The sequence below is a fragment of the Nyctereutes procyonoides genome, unplaced genomic scaffold, assembly GCF_905146905.1.
Source record: "Nyctereutes procyonoides isolate TBG_1078 unplaced genomic scaffold, NYPRO_anot_genome, whole genome shotgun sequence".
NCBI lineage: Eukaryota > Metazoa > Chordata > Mammalia > Carnivora > Canidae > Nyctereutes > Nyctereutes procyonoides.
Window position 1 is genome coordinate 9,650,257 of NW_026575033.1, and position 13,843 is coordinate 9,664,099.

The 13,843-nt window shown below is 38.1% G+C and overlaps 1 protein-coding gene and 1 pseudogene across 5 annotated transcripts in view; both read left to right on the forward strand.

The window, feature by feature from the left end:
* The window catches only part of MTUS2 (microtubule associated scaffold protein 2), a 577,843-nt gene that overhangs the window by 483,005 nt on the left and 80,995 nt on the right, over positions 1–13,843 (forward strand). The window lies entirely within an intron of this gene.
* On the forward strand, positions 10,584–10,658 carry LOC129504661 (U2 spliceosomal RNA; annotated as a pseudogene).

The window sequence follows — 13,843 nt, forward strand, 5'->3', positions numbered from 1 at the left end:
TTATCAAGTTTCTGCACATGTGTATATGTGTGTATGTATATATACATACATACACACACATTATATACATTAAAGACATGAGTTTGTTCTGAGACCTCCAATTCCAACCCAACACTCTAGAGTTTATTCTAGCCTGTTCCCAACAGTGAGAAACATGGCTCTCATTGTCTACAATATGCTTACTTTTTTGTTCTTTCTTAGCATATAATACAAAGTAGTTTCAGTTGTTCACCTACTTGTGTATAGTGCTGTCCTAGCCTTATAACATATAGTCAACATACTGTGTTCCACAGTTACTGTATTTTCTTTCTGCCCCCTTTGCTTCAGTATGAGTATGTTATTCATTTATAAAACTAAAACAAAACTGTATTCCATTTTCAGTTGCCCAGTTGATTTTCCTTATTTCTTTGTTTTAAGGAGTGTGTGACATGTTGACATGGCAAGAACCATGATAATACATAAGACAGTGTACTTAGAGAAGTGTCACTCTCTCTTCATCTCTTCTATACCACTCCCTTTCCTTGTTCTTTCTATTTCATTCCCATCAAGGCCCTGGGAGTGCTCCATTATCCTTGTTACAAAGGAACAGAAACATGTTTATTTCCTTTTGTTCTTTTTTACCTGGAAGATACCATACTACCAGTATAGACATTCTTTTGCTCCTTGTTTTTTTTTTCCACTTAGCAATGTATTTTAGAACTCATTTCAAATAAGTTGATATAGATCTTCATTCCATTTTTTAAAAAACTGTATAAAACGCCATTGCATTAATGTATGACAATTTATGAAACCACTCTCCCATAAATGGGCATTTAGGTTGTTATTTAATATTTTTCAACTACAAACAATGCTGTAATGAACAACATTGTGTTGTTAGAAATGTATCTTCAAAATAAAATCATTACAGCATTTCTCTAATTATGAGAAATTTTGAACAATTTTTATTTAAGGGCTATTTTTTGTAAATTGCTGACTTCCCATCTTTCTGTTGGGTTTTTGATCCTTGGTTCTGCATTTTCAAAGACTTCTTTACATACTAGGGATATTATCCTTTATCTGTGACACATGCACCGGTGTTTTCTGCTGGTTTGATAGTTGTTTTTTGACTACGTCTATGGTAGCTTTACTATTCAAACTTAAAAAAAAAAAACCTTATACAGTCAAACAGTATTTTATTCCCTCTGTATTTTTTTAATTTTTATTTATTTATGATAGTCACACACACACACAGAGAGAGAGAGAGAGAGAGAGAGAGAGAGAGAGAGAGGCAGAGACACAGGCAGAGGGAGAAGCAGGCTCCATGCACTGGGAGCCCGATGTGGGATTCCGGATTCGATCCCGGGTCTCCAGGATCGCTCCCTGGGCCAAAGGCAGGCGCCAAACCGCTGCGCCACCCAGGGATCCCTCCCTCTGTATTTTTAGTCATAGTTAGACTCTTTCCCACACTACTGTTATGAGAAATCCACTCACTTTTTTTTTCATAACTTGTATGGTTTTTCTTTTAAATGTAGACTCCTGATTCACTTGAAGTTTATTCTTAAGTATGAAATGAGTTATGTATCTAATTGTATCTTTTTCCAAATGGCTACCCAGCCTCCTTTATTAAAAGTCTGTCTCTGTCCTAATGATTTCAGATGCCATTTTATTATATACTAAATTTCCATACATCCTTAGTTCTATTTCTAGACTTCCTATTCTGTTCTACTGCTCTATGATCTATGTATGATCTATTCGTATGCCAGTACCATACTGTTTAATTATAGAAGCTTTGTAGCATGTTTTAATGTCTAATAGGCCTAGTCCCTTGGCATAGATTTCCTTTTTTACTGTTTTTCTGGATATTCTTGCATGTTTGTTTTGCCAAATAATCTTTATTATCAATGTGTCTAACTCCAGAAAAAAAAAAGTTTGTTGGTATTTTAATGGGATTGCATCAATTAACCAAGTTATGGGAACTGATGTCTTTAGGATGATGAGCACCCTTTCAATCACGTGAGTTGCTTTCCATTTGTCTATTTTTATGTCTTTCCAGAATAATTTTAAGTTTTCCTCATATATGTTTTACATATTTTTTGATAACTTTATTCCTAAATATTCAGTCTTCTTTGTTACTGATGTAAATTGTATCTCTCTTCCATAGTTTCTCTAGATATTGTTTTGCATATGTGAAAGTTACATTGACTTGTCTGTTAATTTTAGATTTTCCTACCTTACTGAATTCTTGTAGTTTGAATCAGTTTTATCATTGACCATTGATTTTCTAGAGCCTTCCAGTTATACTGTTGTATCATATAAAGATACAGTTTTACTTCTTTACCAAGTATTTACCTCTGATAATTTCTCTTCTCTATTTTTTAAAAATTTTTTATTGGAGTTCGATTTGCCAGCATATAGCATAACACCCAGTGCTCATCCCATCAAGTGCCCCCCTCAGTGCCCATCACCCAGTACCCCATCCCCGCACCCACCTCCCCTTCCACCACCCTAGTTTGTTTCCCAGAGTTAGGAGTCTCTCATGTTCCATCTCCCTTTCTGATATTTCCCACTCATTTTTCTCCCTTCCCCTTTATTCCTTTTCACTATTTTTTATATTCCCTAAATGAATGAGACCATATAATGTTTGTCTTTCTCCGACTGACTTATTTCACTCACCATAATACCCTCCAGTTCCATCCACGTCGAAGCAAATGGTGGGTATTTGTCGTTTTTAATGGCTGAGTAATATTCCATTGTATACATAAACCACATCTTCTTTTTTTAATAATAAATTTATTTTTTATTGGTGTTCAATTTGCAACATACAAAATAACACCCAGTGCTCATCCCGTCAAGTGCCCCCCTCAGTGCCCGTCACCCATTCACCCCCACCCCCCGCCCTCCTCCCCTTCCACCACCCCTAGTTCGTTTCCCAGAGTTAGGAGTCTTCCATGTTCTGTCTCCCTTTCTGATATTTCCTACCCATTTCTTCTCCCTTCCCTTCTATTCCCTTTCGCTATTTTTATATTCCCCAAATGAATGAGACCATATAATGTTTGTCCTTCTCTGATTGACTTACTTCACTCAGCATAATACCCTCCAGTTCCATCCACGTTGAAGCAAATGGTGATTATTTGTCATTTCTAATGGCTGAGTAATATTCCATTGTATAGATAAACCACATCTTCTTTATCCATTCATCTTTCGATGGACACCGAGGCTCCTTCCACAGTTTGGCTATTGTGGACATTGCTGCTATAAACATCGGGGTGCAGGTGTCCCGGCATTTCACTGCATCTGTATCTTTGGGGTAGATCCCCAGCAACGCAATTGCTGGGTCATAGGGCAGATCTATTTTTAACTCTTTGAGGAACCTCCACACAGTTTTCCAGAGTGGCTGCACCAGTTCACATTCCCACCAACAGTGCAAGAGGGTTCCCCTTTCTCCACATCCTCTCCAACATTTGTGGTTTCCTGCCTTATTTTTCTCCATTCTCACTGATGTGAGGTGGTGTCTCATTGTGGTTTTGATTTGTATTTGCCTGATGGCAAGTAATGCGGAGCATTTTCTCATGTGCGTGTTGGCCATGTCTATGTCTTCCTCTGTGAGATTTCTCTTCATGTCTTTTGCCCATTTCATGATTAGATTGTTTCTTTGCTGTTGAGTTTAATAAGTTCTTTATAGATCTTGGAAACTAGCCCTTTATCTGATATGTTATTTGCAAATATCTTCTCCCATTCTGTAGGTTGTCGTTTAGTTTTGTTGACTGTTTCTTTTGCTGTGCAAAAGCTTCTTATCTTGCTGAAGTCCCAATAGTTCATTTTTGCTTTTGTTTCCCTTGCCTTCATGGATGTATCTTGCAAGAAGTTACTGTGACCAAGTTCAAAAAGGGTGTTGCCTGTGTTCTCCTCTAGGAGTTTGATGGAATCTTGTCTCACATTTAGATCTTTCATCCATTTTGAGTTTATCTTTGTGTATGGTGCAAGAGAGTGGTCTAGTTTCATTCTTCTGCATGTGGATGTCCAATTTTCCCAGCACCATTTATTGAAGAGAGTGTCTTTTTTTCCAGTGGATAATCTTTCCTCCTTTGTCGAATATTAGTTGACCATAAAGTTGAGGGTCCACTTCTGGATTCTCTATTCTGTTCCATTGATCTATGTGTGTTTTTGTGCCAGTACCACACTGTCTTGATGACCACACTGTTGTAGTACAACCTGAAATTTGGCATTGTGATGTCCCCAGCTATGGTTTCCTTTTTTAATATTTCCCTGGCTATTCGGGGTCTTTTCTGATTCCACACAAATCGTAAGATTATTTGTTCCAACTCTCTGAAGAAAGTCCATGGTATTTTGATAGGGATTGCAATAAATGTGTAAATTGCCCTGGGTAGCATTGACATTCTCACAATATTAATTCTTCCAATCCATGAGCATGGAATATTTTTCCATCTCTTTGTGTCTTCCTCAATTTCTTTCAGAAGTGTTCTGAAGTTTTTAAGGTATAGATCCTTTACCTCTTTGGTTAGGTTTATTCCTAGGTATCTTATGCTTTTGGGTGCAATTGTACATGGGATTGACTCCTTAATTTCTCTTTCTTCAGTCTCATTGTTAGTGTATAGAAATGCCACTGACTTCTGGACATTGATTTTTGTATCCTGCCACACTGCCAAATTGCTATATGAATTCTAGCAATCTTGGGGTGGAGTCTTTTTGGTTTTCTATGTAGAGTATCATGTCATCTGCGAAGAGGGAGAGTTTGACTTCTTCTTTGCCAATTTAAATGCCATTTATTTCTCTTTGTTGCCTGATTGCTGAGACTAGGACTTCTAGTACTATGTTGAATAGCAGTGGTGAAAGTGGACCTCCCTGTCTTGTTCCTGATCTTAGGGGAGAGGCTCCCAGTGTTTCCCCACTGAGAATGATATTTGCTGTGGGCTTTTCGTAGATGGCTTTTAAGATGCTGAGGAATGTTCCCTCCATCCCTACACTCTGAAGAGTTTTGATCAGGAATGGATGCTGTATTTTGTCAAATGCATTCTCTGAGTCTATTGAGAGGATCATATGGTTCTTGCTTTTTCTCTTGTTGATATGATCTAGCACATTGATTGCTTTATGAGTGTTGAACCAGCCTTGCATCATGGGGATAAATCCCACTTGGTCATGATGAATAATCATCTTAATGTACTGTTGGATCCTATTGGCTAGTACCTTGTTGAGAATTTTTGATCTGTGTTCATCAGGGATATTGGTCAATAATTCTCCTTTTTGGTGGGGTCTTTGTCTGGTTTTGGAATTAAGGTGATGCTGGCCTCATAGAACGAGTTTGGAAGTATTCCAACCCTTTCTATCATTCAGAACAGTTTAGTAGAATAGGTATTGTTTCTTCTTTAAACGTTTGATAGAATTCCCCTGGGAAGCCATCTGGCCCTGGACTTTTGTGTCTTGGGAGGTTTTTGATGACTGCTTCAATTCCTCCCTAGATTGCCTAATTTATTGGCATATAGATGCTTGTAATATGTTTTTTAAATCGTTTGTATTTCCTTGGTATTGGTTGTGATCTCTCCTTTTTCATTTGTGATTTTATTAATTAGAGTCTTTTCTCTTTTGTTTTCAATAAGGCTGGCTAATGGTTTATCAATCTTATTAATTCTTTCAAAGAACCAACTCCTGACTTTGTTGATCTGTTCTACAGTTCTTCTGGTCTCTATTTCATTGAGTTCTGCTCGGATCTTTATTAACTCTCTTCTTCTGCTGGGTGTAGGTTTTATTTGCTGTTCTTTCTCCAGTTCCTTTAGGTGCAAGGTTAGCTTTTGTGTTTGAGTATTTCCAGTTTTTTGAGGGATGCTTGTATTGCGATGTATTTCCCTCTCAGGACTGCTTGTGCCGTATCCCAAAGATTTTGAATGGTTGTATCTTCATTCTCATTAGTTTCCATGAATCTTTTTAATTCTTCCTTAATTTCCTGGTTGACCCTTTCATCTTTTAGCAGGATGGTCCTTAACCTCCACATGTTTGAATTTCTTCCAAATTTCTTCTTCTGATTAAGTTCAAGTTTCAAAGCATTATGGTCTGAAAATATGCGGGGGACAATCCCAATCTTTTGGTATTGGTAATGACCTGATTTGTGACCCAATATGTGGTCTATTCTGGAGAAAGTTCCATGTGCACTTTGAGAAGAATGTGTATTCAGTTGCCTTTGGATGTAAAGTTCTGTGAATATCTGTTAAATCCATCTGGTCTAGTGTATCATTTAAAGCTCTTGTTTCTTTGGAGATATTGTGCTTAGAAGATCTGTCATTTATAGAAAGCACCGTGTTGAAGTCTCCCAGTATCAGTGTATTATTATCTAAGTATGTCTTAACTTTGGTTATTGATTGATTAATATACTTGACAGCTCCCACATTAGGGGCATAAATATTCATGATTGTTAGGTCCTTTTGCTGGATAAACCCTTTTAATATGATATAGTGTCCCTCTTCATCTCTTACTACAGTCTTTGGGATAAACTTTAATTTATCTGATATGAGGATAGCTACCCCTGCTTTCTTTGAGGACCATTTGAATGGTAAATGGTTCTCCAACCTTTTATTTTCAGGCTGTAACTGTCCTTAGGTCTAAAATGAGTCCCTTGTAGACGGCAAATAGATGGGTCTTGTGTTTTTATCCAGTCTGAAACCCTGTGTCTTTTGATGGGATCATTAAGCCCATTCACATTCAGAGTTACTATTGAAAGATACGAATTTAATGTCATCATAATACCTATTCAGTCCCTGTTTTTGTGGATTATTTCTTTGGACTTCCTCTTTCTTTTACAGAGTCCCCCTTAACATTTCTTGCAGAGCTGGTTTGGAGGTCACATATTCTTTCAGTTTCTGCCTATCTTGGAAGCCTTTATCTCTCCTTCCATTCTGAATGAAAGCCTTGCTGGATAAAGTACTCTTGGCTGCATGTTCTTCTCATTTAGGACCCTGAATATATCCTGCCAGCCCTTTCTGGCCTGCCAAGTCTCTGTGGAGAGGTCTGCTGTTAACCTAATATTTCTCCCCATATAAGTTAGGGATCTCTTGTTTCTTGCTGCTTTAAGGATTTTCTCTTTATCTTTGGAATTTGCAAGTTTCAGTATTAGATGTCGAGGTGTTGAACGGTTTTTACTGATTTGGGGGGGGGAAATCTCTCTATCTCCTGGATCTGAATGCCTGTTTCACTCCCCAAGTTAGGGAAGTTCTCAGCTATGATTTGTTCAAATACATTTTCTGGCCCTCTCGTCCTTTCTTTCGGCGCCCTCTGGAACCCCAATTAAACGTAGATTTTTCCTTCTGAGGCTGTCATTTATTTCCCTTAATTTTTCCTCATGGACTTTTAATTGTTTTTCTCTTTTTAACTCACTTTCCTTCTTTGCCATCAACTTGTCTTGTATGTCACTCACTCTTTCTTCTACCTCATTAACCCTCGTCGTTAGGACCTCCAGTTTGGATTGCATCTCATTTAATTGATTTTTAATTTTGGCCTGATTAGATCTAAATTATGCAGTCATGAAGTCTCTTGAATCCTTTATGCTTTTTTCTAGAGCCACCAGCAGCTTTATAATTGTGCATCTGAATTGTCTTTCTGACATCGAATTGTAATCCAAATTCTGTAACTCTGTGGGAGAGAATATGGTTTCTGATTCTTTCTTTTGTGGTGAGTTCTTTCTAGTCATTTTGCTCAGTGCAGAATGGCTAAAAACGAGTTGCACTGGGAAAAGGAAGAAAAAAAAAGAAAACAAAGAAAAATACAAACCAAAGAAAAAAGAAAAAAAAAAAAAAAACAAGGAGAGGTATCCTCTGGTTCTATATACTGTAAATCCCTCGACTTCCCCTGGAGCTTTCCAGTGCTGCATGGTCAAGAACTTGCTTTTCCCCTATCCTTCTAGGGGATCTTCTGGGGGAGGGGCCTGATGTGCTGATTCTTAGGTGTGTGCACCTGGGGGACAGGTGTTCTGCCCCCTGCCAGGTGCACAGCTCAGTGGGAGCTGTTTATCCTGTGAGGCCCCTGTTCCCTGGTGGCCCCGTTCCATCCCAGGCACCAGGAGGAACACCACCACTGGCGTTGGCCAGGTCCCCGGCCCTGGAGTCAGCTCCCGCACTAACTACCGCAGCTCCCAGTCTGTACTGGCCTTGATGCTCTAGGGGCAGGGGGCGCTGATCTGCACAGCTCGGGGGGTGCCAGGTGACAGGAGCGTCCTTGCTGTCCTGTGCCCTCCCCATCTCCGCCTGTCCTGTGGGGAGCGCAGGATCCTTGGCTGTGTCCCTTGGCGCCCTGGGCTCCAGGGCCTGCGCCGGTGGAATCGCGCTCCCGGGGCCGCGCAGCCCCCTCCGCGGGAGCCACCGGCCGAGCTGCTTTCCCGCGCTCGGCCCGGGGGGTGTGGGGTGCTCTCCCCCGGGGCATACTTCCTCTGTTAGTGACCCCGGTAACCTGGGGGCTCCACTGCCCCTTCTGCGGTTCTGCCCGAGTTCCCTGCTCCCTGTGAGCACCCTTCCCTCTGGGAAGAATCTGGTGCGGATTTTTAAAATTCCCGCTTCTCCGGGGCGGGGCTCTCCTGTGCTGGAGGCTCTCGCCCCCGGCCTTAGCCTGGCTCCTCGCGGGGGTCCTCCCCCAACTGGATTGTTTTCTTTTCTTTCTTTCCTTCTTTCTTCTCCCTTTACTTTTCTTTTCCATCTCCCTACCTTGTTAGAGGCACAAACTCTTCTCTCTGTAGTGTTCCAGTTGTTCTGTCTTTATTTTTTTTTATTTTTTTATTTATTTATGATAGTCACAGAGAGAGAGAGAGAGAGAGAGAGAGAGAGAGAGGCAGAGGGAGAAGCAGGTTCCATGCACCGGGAGCCCGACGTGGGATTCGATCCCGGGTCTCCAGGATCGCGCCCTGGGCCAAAGGCAGGCGCCAAACCGCTGCGCCACCCAGGGATCCCTGTTCTCTCTTTAAATCTCAGGCCGAATTCGTAGGTTTTCAGAATGATTTGAAAGTTATCTAGGTAAGTTGGTGGGGACAGGTGACCCTACTCTTCCACCGTCTTGCCCCTCCCCCAATTTCTCTTCTCTAATTGCATTGCCTAATACCACTAGTACAGTGTTGAACAGTAATAGAAGTAGTGCATATTCTTGCCTTTTTCCTGATTTATATGGAAATTCTTCTAGCATTTCCACATTAAGTAAAATAATGACTTTAGGACTAATATTTTTATCATGTTAAGGTGTTATAGCATGTTATGAATGTGTCCTTCAATTCTTATTTTCTTGAATGCTATTACCTGGAACGGGTATTAAATTTTTGTCAAAGGCTTTTTAAAAATTTTTTATTTATTTCAAGAGAAAGAGAGAGAGCAGAGGAAGAGAGAGAATCTCAAGCAGACTACATGCTAAGCATGGAGCCCAATGAGGGGCTCAGTCTCACAACTCTGAGATCATGACTGACTTAAGAAAATATCAAGAGTTGGACACTTAACCAGCTGAGCCACCCAGATGCCTCTTTTAGCAGGCTCTTTGAGTATCTGTGGAGATAATTATATCTCCCTTGATCAATCAATATAGGTTTACTTATATTGAAACAACTTTGAATTATTAGAATAAATCCCAATAAGTCATGGTATATTATTTTCTTTATGTGATATTGGATCTTGTTTGTTAATATTTTAGCTAATCCTTTTATATCAATATTTATGACAATGGTCTGTAGTTTTCTTTTTCTTCTGCTTTTTTGAGAGTCTCATAGGTTTAGGTATCAAGATTAGGTTATACTCAATTTATTAAAATAATGAAGTTTTCCTTTATTTATATATTAGTGATTTGTACAAGTTTACTTGCTGCTATAACAAATCATCACAAACTTCATAGCTTAAAACAATAGACTTATTATCTAACACTTCTGGAGGTCAGAGGTCCAAAGTGGGTCTCACTGACCTAAACCCAAGGTATTAGCAGGCTGCATTAGTTTCTGGAGACTCTCAGGGAAAATGCATTTTGTTTGCCTGCTTCTGGAGACCACTCATGTTCCTTGGTTCATAGCTTCCCACCATTTCCAAAGCCAGAGGGATCTAGTTTTTCTCTTATCACATCTCTCTCATGCTGACTATTCTGCCTCCCTCTTCCACATTTAAGGACTCCTGTAATTACATTGGCCCTTCTGAATAATCCAGGATAATCTCCCTACTTCAGGGTCAACTAATTAGCAATCTTAATTCTGCCTGCAACCTTAATTCCTCTTTGCCAGGTATATGATACAGTCATAGGTCCTAGGGATTTTAATGCAGACATCTTTTGTGGGAGAGAGGCAATATTCTGCCTGCCATAATCTCCAATGCTCTAGAGCAGTATATAGAACATAGAATTATCTGATTGTTGAAGGTTTGGTAGAAGAACAGGGGGCCTGATGCTTTTTTTTTTTTTTTTTTTTTGGTGGTACTTAATTATTGTCTCTGTATCCTCTGTGGAAATGTGGTCCATTTAAATCTTTCCTCTTTGTGAAAGGCTCAACTTCAGTAATCTATATTTCTTTAGAAAATTATAGATTTAATGTAGGATTGTAGATGTATTCCTATAGAGGTCTACAACAAAGTCTCTTATGACTTTCAATCGCTTCTCGGCCTTTTGGCTAAGATCAAGTGTAGTATCTTATGACTTTCAATTATTTTTTCCATTCACTCTTTATTTCTTATTTTATTTGTGCTTTCTCTCTCTTTTTTTATTGTTCAGGTTAGCTTGTGGTTTGCTATTTTGTTCACTGTATTCATTTAAATATATTGGTTACCTATTTTCTATTTCATTAATTTGATTTTTTTAAGATTTTATTTATTTATTCATGAGAGACACAGAGAGAGGGGCAGAGACATAGGCAGAGGGAGAAGCAGGCTCCATGCAGGAAGCCCAATGTGGAACTCAATCTCGGCACTCCAGGATCGATGCTCTGAGCTGAAGGCAGACACTTAACTGCTGAGCCACCCAGGTGTCCCAATTTCATTAATTTCTTTTGTCTTTAATATTTCCGTCTTAGTTCTTTCTTTGGTCTACTTTGTTGTTTGCTATTTTTTACAGCTAAGTATTTACATCCTTTTATTTATACCCTTTTATTTTTTACATATGGAAGCATTTCGTCCTATGAGTTTTTCTCCAAAAACTGCTTCAAATGTATCCCATATGTTAGTGTTTTTTGTTTTTTATTTTTATTGGTAGAAAAAAGACTCTTTGACTTCATTTTGTGTTTTCACTGTTATTGAGGAGTTGTCAAATAGGCTTTTTAAATTTTTCAGATGGATGAACTTTTTGTTTTGAGTTTTAATGATCTTATTTTTATTTTATGTATTAACAATTCCTACTTTTACTGCATTGTGATCAGAGAGTTTTGTTCATAATGTTTTTAATTCATGAAACCTACTGACATTTTCTTTGTGTTCAGTTTTTATGAATGGTTCAAAAGCCCTTGACAAAAAGATATGTTTACTAACATCATCAAAATATAAAGTGTAATATATGTCTATAAGACATACCTACTTAATTATGTTTTGTTTTGTTTATCCACTTAATCTGTCTTGAGCTAAAAGTGGTAAATCTTGTACAAAAATTTTGTTGCTGTGTTTTTTGAAGTATAGATATTCGTAAGTATTATATATTCATTGTATATTTGGCTCTCAGCAATAAAAGATGCCCTTCTCTGTCATGTTTAACACTTTTATGAGACTGATGCGCTGCCTACTGCACTAATGACACCCTTAGGCTTGAATTTTTATTTGTTGAACATCAGGATTGCTACTATTGCTTTCTTAGTGTCTATTTTCCTAGAATACCTTTATCCATCCACTTATATTTTGTTTTTCTGAATCATTTTGTTTTATATATTTGATGTATAAATCATATAATTGGGTCTTATATTTTAAGCAAAATTGAGGATCTTTTGCTTTTAATTGGTAAATTAGTCTGCACAGTTACTTTTATAAATGACAAGTTAGATCTCATTTCTATCATAATGTTTTATAATTGCATGTATTATGTTATATTTTCTGTGTTTTTTCCCTAAAGATGTGTGTTCTTTTCTTTTTCACTTATGGCCCCCAAAATTAGTTTAGTTGCCATTTATAACTATATAAAGTTACTGGCTATATCCCATATGCCAAACATTGCATACCCATGACTTATTTATTTTATAAGTTGAAGTTTGTACTTCTTAATCTCTTTCACTGATTTGCCCACACCCAACCCCTCTACCCTCTGGTAACCACCATTCTGCTTCCTGTATCTCTGAGTCTGTTTCTGTTTTGTTTTGTTTTGTTTTACAGATTCCACATATAAGTGAAATCATACAATATTTGTCCTTTTCTGTCTGACTTATCTCACTTAGCATAATACCTTCAAGGTCCATTCATGTTATTGGTTCTTTCATTTTTTAAAGATATATATATATATTTATATTATATATATTTGAGAGAGAGAAATGCATGCAAACACATGAGCAGGGGGAGGGGCAGAGGGAGGGAGAGGGAGAGAGAATTTTGAGCAAACTCGATGTAGAGCATGGAGGGGGATGTGGGGCCCCAAGGTCATGACCTGAGCTGAAACCAAGAGTCTGATCCTTAACTAAGCCACTCAGGTGCCCCTACAGTTCTTTAATTTTAAAGAATAGAATTTAGGAGCATTTTATTTTTGTTCTAGTTGTTACCTTTGTACTTACATCTTTTTGAATGTCCATAGTCCCTTGTCTTCTTAGTTAACCTTTGGACATCTGGTTTGCCAGTTTAAAGGTAAACCCTTAATTTCCAACTATTGTCTATGTGACAACTGATGAGTTTATTTTACTTTCTTTATTCTGTCTTCCATCCCTTACCAGGTTTTAGTTGCATTATTTCTATTTGTTATGATGTACAGCATTTGTACATCAGTCTTCCACTCTTGTTCTCACGTTTACTTTTGGCTTAGACCTACAACCCTCTTTATAAACACTCAGATCAGTCCTCCTGCTGAAAGTTTTCAAGTCATCTCTTCATCCAATGATGCTCATACTCTAGGCTGTTTCTAAAGAAAGACTCATGCCCTGTGTGTTTCCAACTTTTCCTATAGCCTTGATACTTGCATAGCTTGACTTTGTAGAAAAATCTTTGTTTCACATTTAAAAAAATAAGTTGTTTTTATTTATTCCTTGTTTATTTACATTTTCTTAGAGAGAGAACACAAGGGGGGAAGGAGCAGAGGGAAGGGGAGAGAAAGAGTCTTAAGCAGGCTCCATGCCCAGTGGGGAGCCCTACATGGGTCTCCATCTCCCAACCCTGAGACCATGACCTGAAACAAAATCAAGAGTCTGGCACTTAACTGACTAATGCACCCAAGTGCCCCTGTTTGTTCATTTCTAAATGCTGTTCCTTTGTTGTCTGGCTTTGAATATCTAATATATTGAATATCTAATATCTAATTTTTCCCCTTTTTGCCTAGAGATCTTGATTTTTTTTTAAATGTCTAAATTCTAGCTGGTTTAATAGGATACATCTTAGAATTACTAAATCAGGGTTAGTTTTCCAGCAGGCCCTTTCAATATGAAGATTCAATTCTCTGGAAACTTTTCTTGTACTATAGTGTTTAAGTATTAGGCTTGTTCCATTGTTTTGTTTTTCCTTGTTTTTCCTTGTTTTTCCTTGAGTCTCTTCCTTGAGTCTTAACTCTGTATATCTGTTTTCCATTTCAGTATTTTCTCTATGACCCATTTTACTTTTTTTCCTCCTTTTTATTTTCTTAGTTGTTTTTCTACTTTTCAAAACTATCTTATTAAATTTTCATCTTAATTTATCTCATCTTGGGCACCTTGTAATTTCATCCTCATTTCTGAGATAACTATCGTTTCTTCCATTTT